We start from the raw sequence: 11,049 nt of genomic DNA, 5'->3' as shown, positions 1-11,049 counted from the left end.
AACAAAAAACAATAATAAACCGAGCCAGACTGTGTAGCTTGGCACCGGCATCTGCCAAGTCGAACTGCCAGTTGGCCCAGTTCGCATTGTATCTCTGGGGGTGACAAGTCTTCTCCAACACAATCTGCGGCGTCTCATCATCAGCACACCGCGCGGCTGAAGATTTGACAAGCCACTGATTGTGTTGGACTTGAATGAAAGACGGAAAGTCGGCCGCTCAAGACAAGACGCCGAGCCGGGACAGTCACAGCGGCAGTGGCGGCAGCTTGGTGTGTGGGCTCTGTCTCGGTCTAGGTCCCTCTGTAGGCCGGTGTGTGTGTGTGTGTGTGTGTCGGGGAGGGGGGGCTTGGGGTCCAGTGCCAACCATTGGATTGCTTTGCAGTGCTGCTCTCAAGAGTAAGATCGGCCAGACAGACGGACAGACGGAACAGTCAAGTTGGTGACAAGAGGTGTAGCGACATTTAAGAATATGCATAACCTAGTGATGTCACTCTGAATTTCACTTTGAAAAGTCTTTTCTGTAGTACTTCAATCATACATTGAATATCTCAATATTCAGTATAATATGTTGAGTAGGTCTAATATATAATCTAATTATAGGCCTACCTCCAAGATCACTTATGGTTTCATGTAGCCTGCATCTCAGTGTACAGCCCTCACCCTTGGGGGCTGTTTCTGAATATCGGTGTGTCTTATGCCAAGTACTTTTGCCCCCCCTAGTGGATGCTTTGTAGGACTACCAGACGCACGATGAGAACTGCGTTTGACCTGCTTAAAGAATTCGATTGCTTTGACCTGCTTAAAGAAACTGATCCACTTGGTCTTCATTAACACCTTCTTTGCACAGCAGAAGTCATCTCTTGCAATTGTGCTCACACGTTTTCATTGGGTTCACACATTTCTCACACCCTTTTTGCAAAACAGTTAAGACAGATGTCAGAGATGTCATTCAAAGACCGCAAACGCTATTGATTTTCCTGTGCTGAAAAAGTAAACTAGGAATAGGAACCTATTCCCAAGGTTGAAATATTCCTTGCATACGTCTGAATCTCTGATACACCTGTGTGAAATTCCTTTGCACAATTCTTCAATCAACAATCATTCTTTATCCATAAAAGATGCCATGTCTGTTCTATGTTGATATTTGCAAGTATTGATCTAAGGACATTTAGATAAAGTGCTGTATTGCCTATTTGGTGAAGAAAACAATACAAAAGCTCACAAGTCCAGGTGTTTACTGTTGGTCTATTTCAATGAAAAGTGACAAGTTGTAGTTCAATTAAATTTGTCTTGTCTAGGTGCTTACTGGTGTTACATGTCAATGACAGCTACTTGGGAGGGATGAATACAATTCATTTTTATTCAATACATTTAGTCTTCTTAGTTTTTCTGATACCAGAAAAATGCGGCTGGGGATGTTCGCCTCCTTTTTGTTGAGAGAGAGGGTAGGAATAGTACAATATCAGAATAGACTAAGATTTAAGATTTAAATATAAATATAGTGCAAGGCAGTTCAGTGCAATGGTAATAATTAGTATTAGTATTAATAACAACATGAGGTACTGTAGATGAGCAGAACAGTGTTGATAGACTTTGTTCAGTGTAAGGGTGGGGGCTGTTTCTGAGCGTTCAACAGAGTGACTGCTAGGGGGAAGAAGCTGTCCTTGTGTCGGCTGGTTTTAGCAAACAGTGCTCTGTATGTGCGCCTACCAGAAGGAAGGAGGTTGAACAGTCTGTGACCAGGATGTGAGGGGTCTGCAGAGATTTTTGCTGCCCTTTTCCTGACCCTGGACCGGTACAGGTCCTGGATGGAGGAAAGGTCAGCTCCAATGATCGTCTCTGCAGCCCTAATTGTCCGTTGCATTCTGGCCCTGTCCCGTTTGGTGGCTGACCCAAACCAGACAGTGATGGAGGTGCAGATGACAGACTGAATGATGGCTGAGTAGAAAGTGGTCAGCAGCTCCTTAGGCTCAGGAAGTATAACCTCTGGTGGGCCCTTTTCTGGATGGAGTCAATGTGGGGAGACCATTATAGGTCCTGTGAAATGGTTGATCCCAGGAACTTAAATGAATCCACATTGGACACTGTGTCGTTCTGAATGGGGAAAGGGGGAGGGGGGGGGGGGACTGTTCCATATGGACTGTTCCATACTCGTGTGCAAGCAGATTACTTCAAATGCCCCGCTGACTATCAAAATACCAATGTGCTATTTGAAGATGCGCTATTTGAAGTTGTGCTGCTCACTGTTAAAGGGAATGACAAATGTTATTCTCATTGGTTTAAATGATGTTACGCCCAAAACACACCTATGACTGATTAAGAAACCTAGGAACGCCTTGTTGCACCATCTGATAACGAAAAAACACTCCCAATGTGGACTGGACATCCTACTAAACTTAAATAACCTTTTGACTAGTGACCATGCATTTTAGACAATCACTTCGGTGGCCGTTATCCCTTACATGTCAGAGTAATTACATTCAAAAATGTACCTTGATATTACATCACAATTTATAACGAAGTTTAAAATGAAAAATACAATATATCAGATGGATTTCACGAATAATTAGTAATGAAAAACAAGATTTCTAATTTCCTGTTAAATTAAATGTCATGGCGCTGTTGCGCTGCACGGCCACCAGATAATGCCATTTCACTGCTTGCTCATACATCCAAAAAAGGCCCAAAGTGCAGTGCCATGCCACCATCTGGTGACCTAAAATATTTTAATGTAGCCCATTATATTTATTAGAAGAAGTGGCCGTTTGGCTGAGCCGGCCCAGCCGTATGCAATCCATAGCCCCTCCCGCCATGCCACCTTCTTCTAGTAACTGGGGCGCGAGCGTGAGGGGTGCCGGGGCTGGGTAGTACCACGCGATGTCCTGCTCGCCACACACCGGGTGGCATCCGCCTCCGCTGGTCGGCCTCTTCCACTGGCGCATGGCGCTTGTGGTGGTGGCTGTGCGCGGTCTGCCGCGTCACCTCCAGTTCCTCCCCGTCTTCCTCCATCGATGTCTGGCGTACGCAATGCCTAGACTCTGTTGTGTGGAAGATGTTTTCCACCGCGAGGGCCGCGGACAGCGAGCTGGGGGCACTCAGGCGAAAGTTTCTTTTAGCCGCTCTGGGTGGATGCCTCGCACGAACGCTTCCAGTGCCATCTCTTCATGTAGACCCTGGCTGTACGTTGGGTAGCCCCGCCGGGCATACAGCTGCAGGTCAGCCGCGAACTTGCCCAGTCTCTCGTCCTTGTGTCGCCGTCTGGAAGCGAGTTGTTCTCTGACATCGCTGATGAAGATTCTCTGGCCGAATCGTCGTTGCAGAGCTGCTTCGATTGCGGTCCAGCTTACTTGCTCCGCCGGTGGCAGGTCTTCTAATACTTGTAGTGCGTCCCCCTCCAGGGCCAATGCCACATGTACGCCCATTCTCTCCGCCGACCAGCCATTCAGCTCGGCTGCCAGCCGGACCTGTACCAGGTATGTCGCCAGCAGCCTTTCGCCATTGTAGTGGGGCAACTTTGCGCTGGGGCGCCCTTCTACCGCCGCCTTGGCAGGAAACTCATCATCGCCGGGGTATCGGTCGCAGCTTTCTCCTCCCGTCCAGTAGGGGTCGTCATCCCATTTCTGACACCAATGTAACAAACTGCAAAGTTGTCTCAGAATGGTTTTATTGGTTACGCACTAAAACACACGAACGTCATTATACAGGCAACACAAGGGAGGTCAATTAAACAAGCACGATACACAAACAGGGTAGTCACATACAATACACGGCGTAAACACATGAGGTACAACATAAAGAAAGACTATACCAGCTAACACATACATGACAAGGTAAACGCAATTACTCTCACTAAAACCAACATCAACATTACACACACACATATATACTGCACAGCATCATGGGAGCACAGTCATAACAGCTAGGCTCAGTTCACTACAGTATCAACAAAACATCAAACCCATGTTTACATGTCAGCAACATTAACGTTAATAGCCTTTAAGCTTAAGAGTTTTGACTCCCTGTGCGCTAATTTTGTGTAAAATATGGACACGTTATAGACTTCTCCTGCCCATTGCAGTGTGCGTTTCAATGTCTGTGTTTCATGAACTGAATTCTTAAAAGAATAGGCTGGACAAAAGGATACACAATTAGATAACACATTTTTATTTAATTTATTTGCTGACGTTCATGTGCCTCAGATACTTCAGGTAGGGGCGGCCACAGCCTAACCTCAGTGAGACGTTTGTAACTTAACCATGATACTTTGAAGGCCTACTAAATGGCTTGGGCAACGGTAGCATGATAACATGGTAGCCAGATAACATAAACAGCTATGTTAACTTGTTACAATGATAATAACATTAGCTGACTTCTTTTAATCATACAACTCAAGTCAATTTCTGTGAGCTCCGTCAGCTGGTTCGTGGCGCAAGCAGGTAGACTATCATAGCCTGGAAACCAGACTCTCTGACTTCGCAGAGAGTCTGGCCTAGATCCATAGGCGTACGTTTATTTCTGGGTGGGAGGGCACAGTTTGAGGTTTAAAATCATTGTTCCTTTGAACCGCTTTGAACCAATCACTATAACCGGCGTTTCGTCAAACAGAGAAGTTTCTCTGCAGCACGCCCATAACAAGCACAGGTGCATCTTATCAGCAAACAATCACAAGTTTCATCTGCGTAACTCTCACCAAAATGCATCATATAGTGTTTTGTGAATGTACCCAAGTCAAACTTTCATGTAAATGCATAAGTACGTCCAAAGCGCCACTATTAAGCTTGTATGCATTGTCGGGTGAAATGACCTTTTGAATGGGATTCCTATAGGGCCACTACTTTTTTTTGATACAATCGCGTCAAAATCGCTATTTTTCAAACACTATGAAGGCTCGACACAACATGGAACTTTGATCGAAGTATCATCAGTGTCTCTACACATTGTTTTTTCTGCTCGCTGCCATCTTGCCATCTTGCAACGAGTGAGTTGTCCAAAACCTTTCTTTTTAGTAAACTATGTGTACACGAACAATGTTGAGCAAACACCACTCTCCGCTCAGAGAGCGCGGCCCATCCGACTTCAGCCTCATCGCTTACTGTTCGCCATACGGAGGCGTATGCAGTGCCAGATCAGAGCGCCCAGACGACAGTGGACAGACTGGTCACTGAGATGTTCTGCCGGTTCGGGGCACCGGAAGAGCTCCACAGCGACCAAGGACGGAATTTCGAGGCGGAGGTGTTTGCTGAGGTTTGCCAGCGCATGGGCATCCGGAAAACGAGAACGACTGAAAGGAGTACACGAGTTGGCCAGGCAGGCTATGAGTGAAGCTGAAATACGTCAAAAGCGAGCTTTACGATCTGGCTATGTCGCGGGCCAGGAGTTCCAAACCGGGTGATAAAGTTTGGGTGTACTGCCGAGAGAAAGAAAGGCATTTCCCCGAAACTCACTAGTCAGTGGGTAGGACCGTGCGATGTCTTAGAGAAGCTGTCTGATGTGGTCTATCGTGTGAGAATGATTAAGCGTCGGAGAGTTGTGGCTCTCCACCGTGATTGACTGGCCCCGTATCGACCCCTGGCCTCAGCTGAGGGCCGTGGAGACTTGGACACTGATTCTGTGGACCTTGGTGACAATGGAGCTGTGGCTCTAACACCGGTCACGTGCAGCCGTCCCCGGAAGTCACCGCCATGACAGCGGGGCGCCCACAACGCCAGAGTCGCGTCCCAGCCAGGCTCATGGACTGACGTAGGGTAAGACTTGAGTCAAAGGGACATAGACTAAGTCTCGGAGGGGCTGTGTAGTGAACTGAGCCTAGCTGTTATGACTGTGCTCCCATGATGCTGTGCAGTGTATATGTGTGTGTGTAATGTTGATGTTGGTTTTAGTGAGAGTAATTGCGTTTACCTTGTCATGTATGTGTTAGCTGGTATAGTCTTTCTTTATGTGTTTACCCCGTGTATTGTATGTGACTACCCTGTTTGTGTATCGTGCTTGTTTAATTGACCTCCCTTGTGTTGCCTGTGTAATGACGTTCGTGTGTTTTGGTGCGTAACCAATAAAACCATTCTGAGACAACTTTGCAGCTTGTTACAATACTTTATTTCTCAATTCTCACCCTGGTGCTTTCATGTGGTGCAACAGATTAATGCCTACAAATTGCTTTTTCACGCAGTCGACTAGGGTTCAATCCTCCTCTATCACAGTTTTTTTTATTATTATTATTATTATTATTTATCAGTGTTGCCACAGTTAGCTTGAAAAAGTAATCTGATTACTGATTACTCCTTTAAAAAGTAACTTAGTTACTTTACTGATTACTTGATTTTAAAAGTAACTAAGTTAGATTACAAGTTACTTTATTAGTTACTTTCAGCAGCTGCCGACAACACCCCCACCGCCTCAACATAAAAATGATAACCGGTTTTGCCAATAATCACTATACTGGAAGTGCATTTTAACAGTAAATGCCAACAATGTATAGCAGACATCCCAACTTAACCTACTTAGATACTGAAATGCAGATGTTTGTTCAATAATGTCTAGTCAGTACACCAAATAAGGAAGGCCTATTGATAGAAATTGTGATAGTAAAATATGTAGATTTTGGTAGTTTGGCCTTTTCATGTAGCCTTGGCAACTAGCCATCTAGTATAGGCCTGAGTAATATGCAAATTAAATTACACTTGTTAAACTCATCTCAACAAGTCTTTTGCAATCATTTAACCCGCCGTGAGCAATGCTAAAGTCACTGTTACAAACAGTGCAGTGTGCAATACTATCATTATGTTTTACTCTTATGAGACAATTGGGTAGGCCTACACTTTTGTGTAGTCTGATGAGAAATGGGTCTTAAATGTTCCTTTTTGAGGGGCACTGACTCTGCCATGACGCTCCTGTTCCAAGATACACTAACTGAACTGATTAATTAAGTTCGGGAGAAAAGAGATATAAGCCCACCTACACTGAAAACTGATTGGTTGATTTAGCAAAACAGACCAGGATGCTCTCTGTCTTGGATGCGCTTGCAGGCACACACGCACCACTCCTCTCTCTCTCTCCCTCTCCGTTGTGTGCGCGTTAAACTTAGATGCACACGCGATTTGAAGTCCGGTCTGGCTTGCGTGCTCTTGTTCGCTCTAGGTTCCGGGAGATTTTATGTAATTTGCGGGCGTCAGGATATCAATATGTGGGAGACTCCCAAAACTTCGGGAGACTTGGGATATCTAGCTAGACAGCACTTTGTCGCCAGCACAGAATGTACAACGTACCTTAATGTTGTCATGTTTAGCTGACACAAACTCAAAATAATGACTGTATAGATCAGTGGTCGCCAACCCGTCGATCGCGATCGACCAGTAGATCTTTAGGACTTGCCCAGTAGATCCCGAGAATAACAGGACAATTAAAAACAGTCACCAAATTCCCACATGTTTGCCAACGTTTACAAGGCGTAGCCTACATTTCAGCGCGGGATAGGATAGCGCATGATTTATTCAAGACCTAGCCATCATAATGCGAGAAATTCCTGCATACATTTACAGTGCTGTCTGATAACGTTAATCTAATAATGGAGCAGCGTGAATGTGGGACCGGACGAACCAACTTCTGACTTGAACCGAACGTAACCCCATGCAGACACACACGCGCACAGCACCACTTTGCAGGTGCGCGCTCTCTCTCTCTCTCTCTCTCAACAGGACTTGTCACTGCTGAAGTCAAATTATGCTAGGTGTTTCTACATCAACTGCTAACTGACAGAAAATAAAAAACAAAAGTTTAGCGATCAGGAATTTGTTCTCCATTTGAAGAATGTAATCGATTGCGGACCTGCACAGACACGGAGTGCATTGTAGGCCTAGGCTTAGGTTACTTTCACTTAGAGTGCGCATTAATTACGTGAAAGATGATTCATAACAAAAACAGCGATCAAACATTAAATTTATCATGACGTATTGTCACAAACACTTACTCCAATTAGAAAATCAAAACCAAAATCATGTAAGTAAAGACTATGTTAAAGTGTTGTTATCTCATTGACGCCTGTATAAGGGGGTGGAGGATGTGATATTTTTGACCTGATACATTTGCTGACACAAGGCTTTAAATTGGAAGTATTTTAGCTTTTATTTTCTTTTGACGCTTCAAGGTAGATCTTGCCTTTGTTCAGGGCGAGGTTAGGGATCTTGGGCTCAAAAAGGTTGGTGACCACTGGTATAGATAAAACGTGCATCTCTCTCCTCCCTCCATTGTTGTTTACGTTTGTGTCGCTGCGTGGTTTTACACGCGAGTTGTCCTCATGCTGACAAGAAGAAAGCAAAGAATATATCTTTTTACCAAGGAAAATTACAAAAATAGTAACGCACAGTGATTTAGATAAGTAACTTTAATCTGATTACTGGTTTGTAAATAGTAGCGCGTTAGATTACTCGTTACCGACAAAAGTGGTCAAAATAGACTAACACGTTACTAAGTAACGCGTTACTGGCATCACTGTTATTTATTTATTTTTAGAACAGCAATGCTTCCTCAATTTAGGCTACAGATCGACTAGGTAGCCACAGAGAGCCTTAGCCTGGCAGCAGTCAGTGAAATGTTTGAAAGCTTAACCATGATACTGTAGCGTCGGTGGATGTACATGTCTAACGTTGAATGAGTGTCTCCCAGAATGCAGTGCGAGTGAATGCTAGAATGTGTAATGTCGGTTATAATAGTTGTAGTTACGTTCAGCATGTTGTGTATTTGTTAGCGTGTTAGTATCTTTGGTTGTACCTCATGTGTTTATCCTCGTGTTGATGTGTGTGGTAAACCCTTGTTGTGTGTTACATGTGCGGCTGAGACTACCCCTGTGTTGCCCTGTCCTAGTATGTCTGATTGTGTTTGAGTCTTCCTGTTCCAATAAATGGCCGTCCTGGCCAAAGGTGAATCTTGTCTGAGGTTGAGATCACTACATTGGTGTCAGAAGTGGGATGGGCCCCTCCTGGGGCGTGAAGATCTATGCCAGATGAAGATGGAGAAGAAGGCCAAAGACCAGACCAGCAAGATAGCGGTGAACCTCAGCAGATGTTCCAGTGGTCCTTTTAAGGACTAGCCAGCTCGCTGAGCTCGCCACTGTGGAGGATGGAGGACCTTCCGGCCCGGCGTGGGACCTGTGCAGGCGACCAGCGAGACCAGCCCTGCACAGCCGATGAGAGCTGCCAGCGCTGGAGGAAGCGGCCCCGGCTGATGTCGCGGAAGTGTCCGTGGCTGTCAAGAAGTTCCCGGCTCGACGCCAATGCTGCCGTCATCCGAGGATCTCATCCATAAAGAGCGCGAACTCTCTGACGACCTTGGAACACGACCACAGCCAGAGCCCGTCTACGGAGAGCCTTGGCACTTCCTATTAAGCCTCATTGTATCGACATTGGTTGCAGTTCCATTAGAATTCCACTGGGGGTGATCGCGGGCGAGTGCAGGTTGAATGGGGGTCTATGGAGCTAGATGGCTAAATGTATCTCTTTCACCTGCTTGTCGTGGAAGAATCGTAGATTTTATTGTAGTTTATGCAAGTTCAATATAGATTTTAGATCTAAAGTTGAATGAACGAGTACTTATGTCCTTTTCATTTCTTACAGGTTGGGTCGTTGTTGCCCATATCACGCTAGCATTGTGCTAATGAATGACGTCATTGACATATTTGAAAGGCTTTTTAGAAGACTTACGTGACTTCAAAAAATATAACAATCAACAGTGTGTATTTTCTTTGCCTCTCCTAGCGAATGCAACATTCAAATTACTACCCAAAAAAATATATCCAGAGAAAAGTGGATATTGAGGGGTAAAGAATTAAATTCTTTAGGTCTATGCTGACGACACCCAGCTCTACTTATCTACAAAACATACTGCCACTCTTCCTCCAGCTGCAATTACTGCCTGCCTGCATGACATAAACTTGTGGATGACACAAAACTACCTGAAGCTGAATAGCAGTAAGACTGAGCTCTTAGTGGTTGGCTCCAAATCAGCTCTTGCTAAGATGGAACCTTTCACCCTTTGTATAGATGGCAGCACCATCCCTTGCTCCAACCAGGTCAAGAGCCTTGGTGTCATACTGGACAACACACTTTCATTTAGTGCGCACATAAACAGTATGTCTCGAAGTGCTTTTTTCCATCTAAGGAACATTGCACGGCTTCAGCAGCTCACCCAGCAGAGTGCAGAAGTCCTTGTAAATGCATTATGTGACATCGGCCTTGACTACTGTAATTCCATCTTGTCCGAATCCCTAACAAGCTACTCCATCGGCTCCAACTAATTCAGAATTCTGCAGCAAGGATTATTATAGGCTCCAAATCCACTAGTCATGTAACACCATTACTGATGCAACTGCACTGGGTTCCAGTTGCCTACAGAATACATTTCAAAGTCAATACTCCTGGCATACAAGGCCCTACACAATTATACCCCCACCTACCTCACTGACCTCCTAGAAGTCTACACTCCTGCCCGCTCACTGAGATCCTCCTCAGCAGGCCTACTGCATGTCCCTAATGTGAACCTCAGCACCCAGGGAGAGAAGGCTTTCAGCTACATAGCCCCCAAGCTGTGGAATTCACTGCCAGACTACATGAGACATTGTGACTCAATTACTGACTTTAAAAGCACACTTAAAACATATCTCTTCAAGATGGCTTATGGACTGACTGACTGACTGATTTTTACTTTTTTATTTTTACTTTTACTTTTAATTGATTTTTTTTGAGATGACTATAATTTTACAACCTTTTTGTTTTTGTTTATTTGTGAAGTGACCTTGGGTGACATGAAAGGCGCTCTAAATAAAATGTATTATTATTATTATTATTATTATTATTATTATTATTATTATTAAAGCTAGCCGCCAGCTACTGAAGAACTTCCAGAGCATCAGCTGCCGGTCGAGAGTGTGATGGAGTCAAAGCTGCTAGTTCGGGAGCTTGCGGTGCTCCAGCTAGTGACCAAGAGGGTAACGTCGACCTGTAGAGCCTTGGGACCTATCGTTTTGTGGACTGTTGAGATTTGAAGTGCGCACGTTCCGGT

Source organism: Alosa alosa, chromosome 8 (assembly GCF_017589495.1).
Source record: "Alosa alosa isolate M-15738 ecotype Scorff River chromosome 8, AALO_Geno_1.1, whole genome shotgun sequence".
NCBI classification, from domain to species: Eukaryota; Metazoa; Chordata; class Actinopteri; order Clupeiformes; family Clupeidae; genus Alosa; species Alosa alosa.
This window is presented reverse-complemented; position numbering follows the sequence as displayed.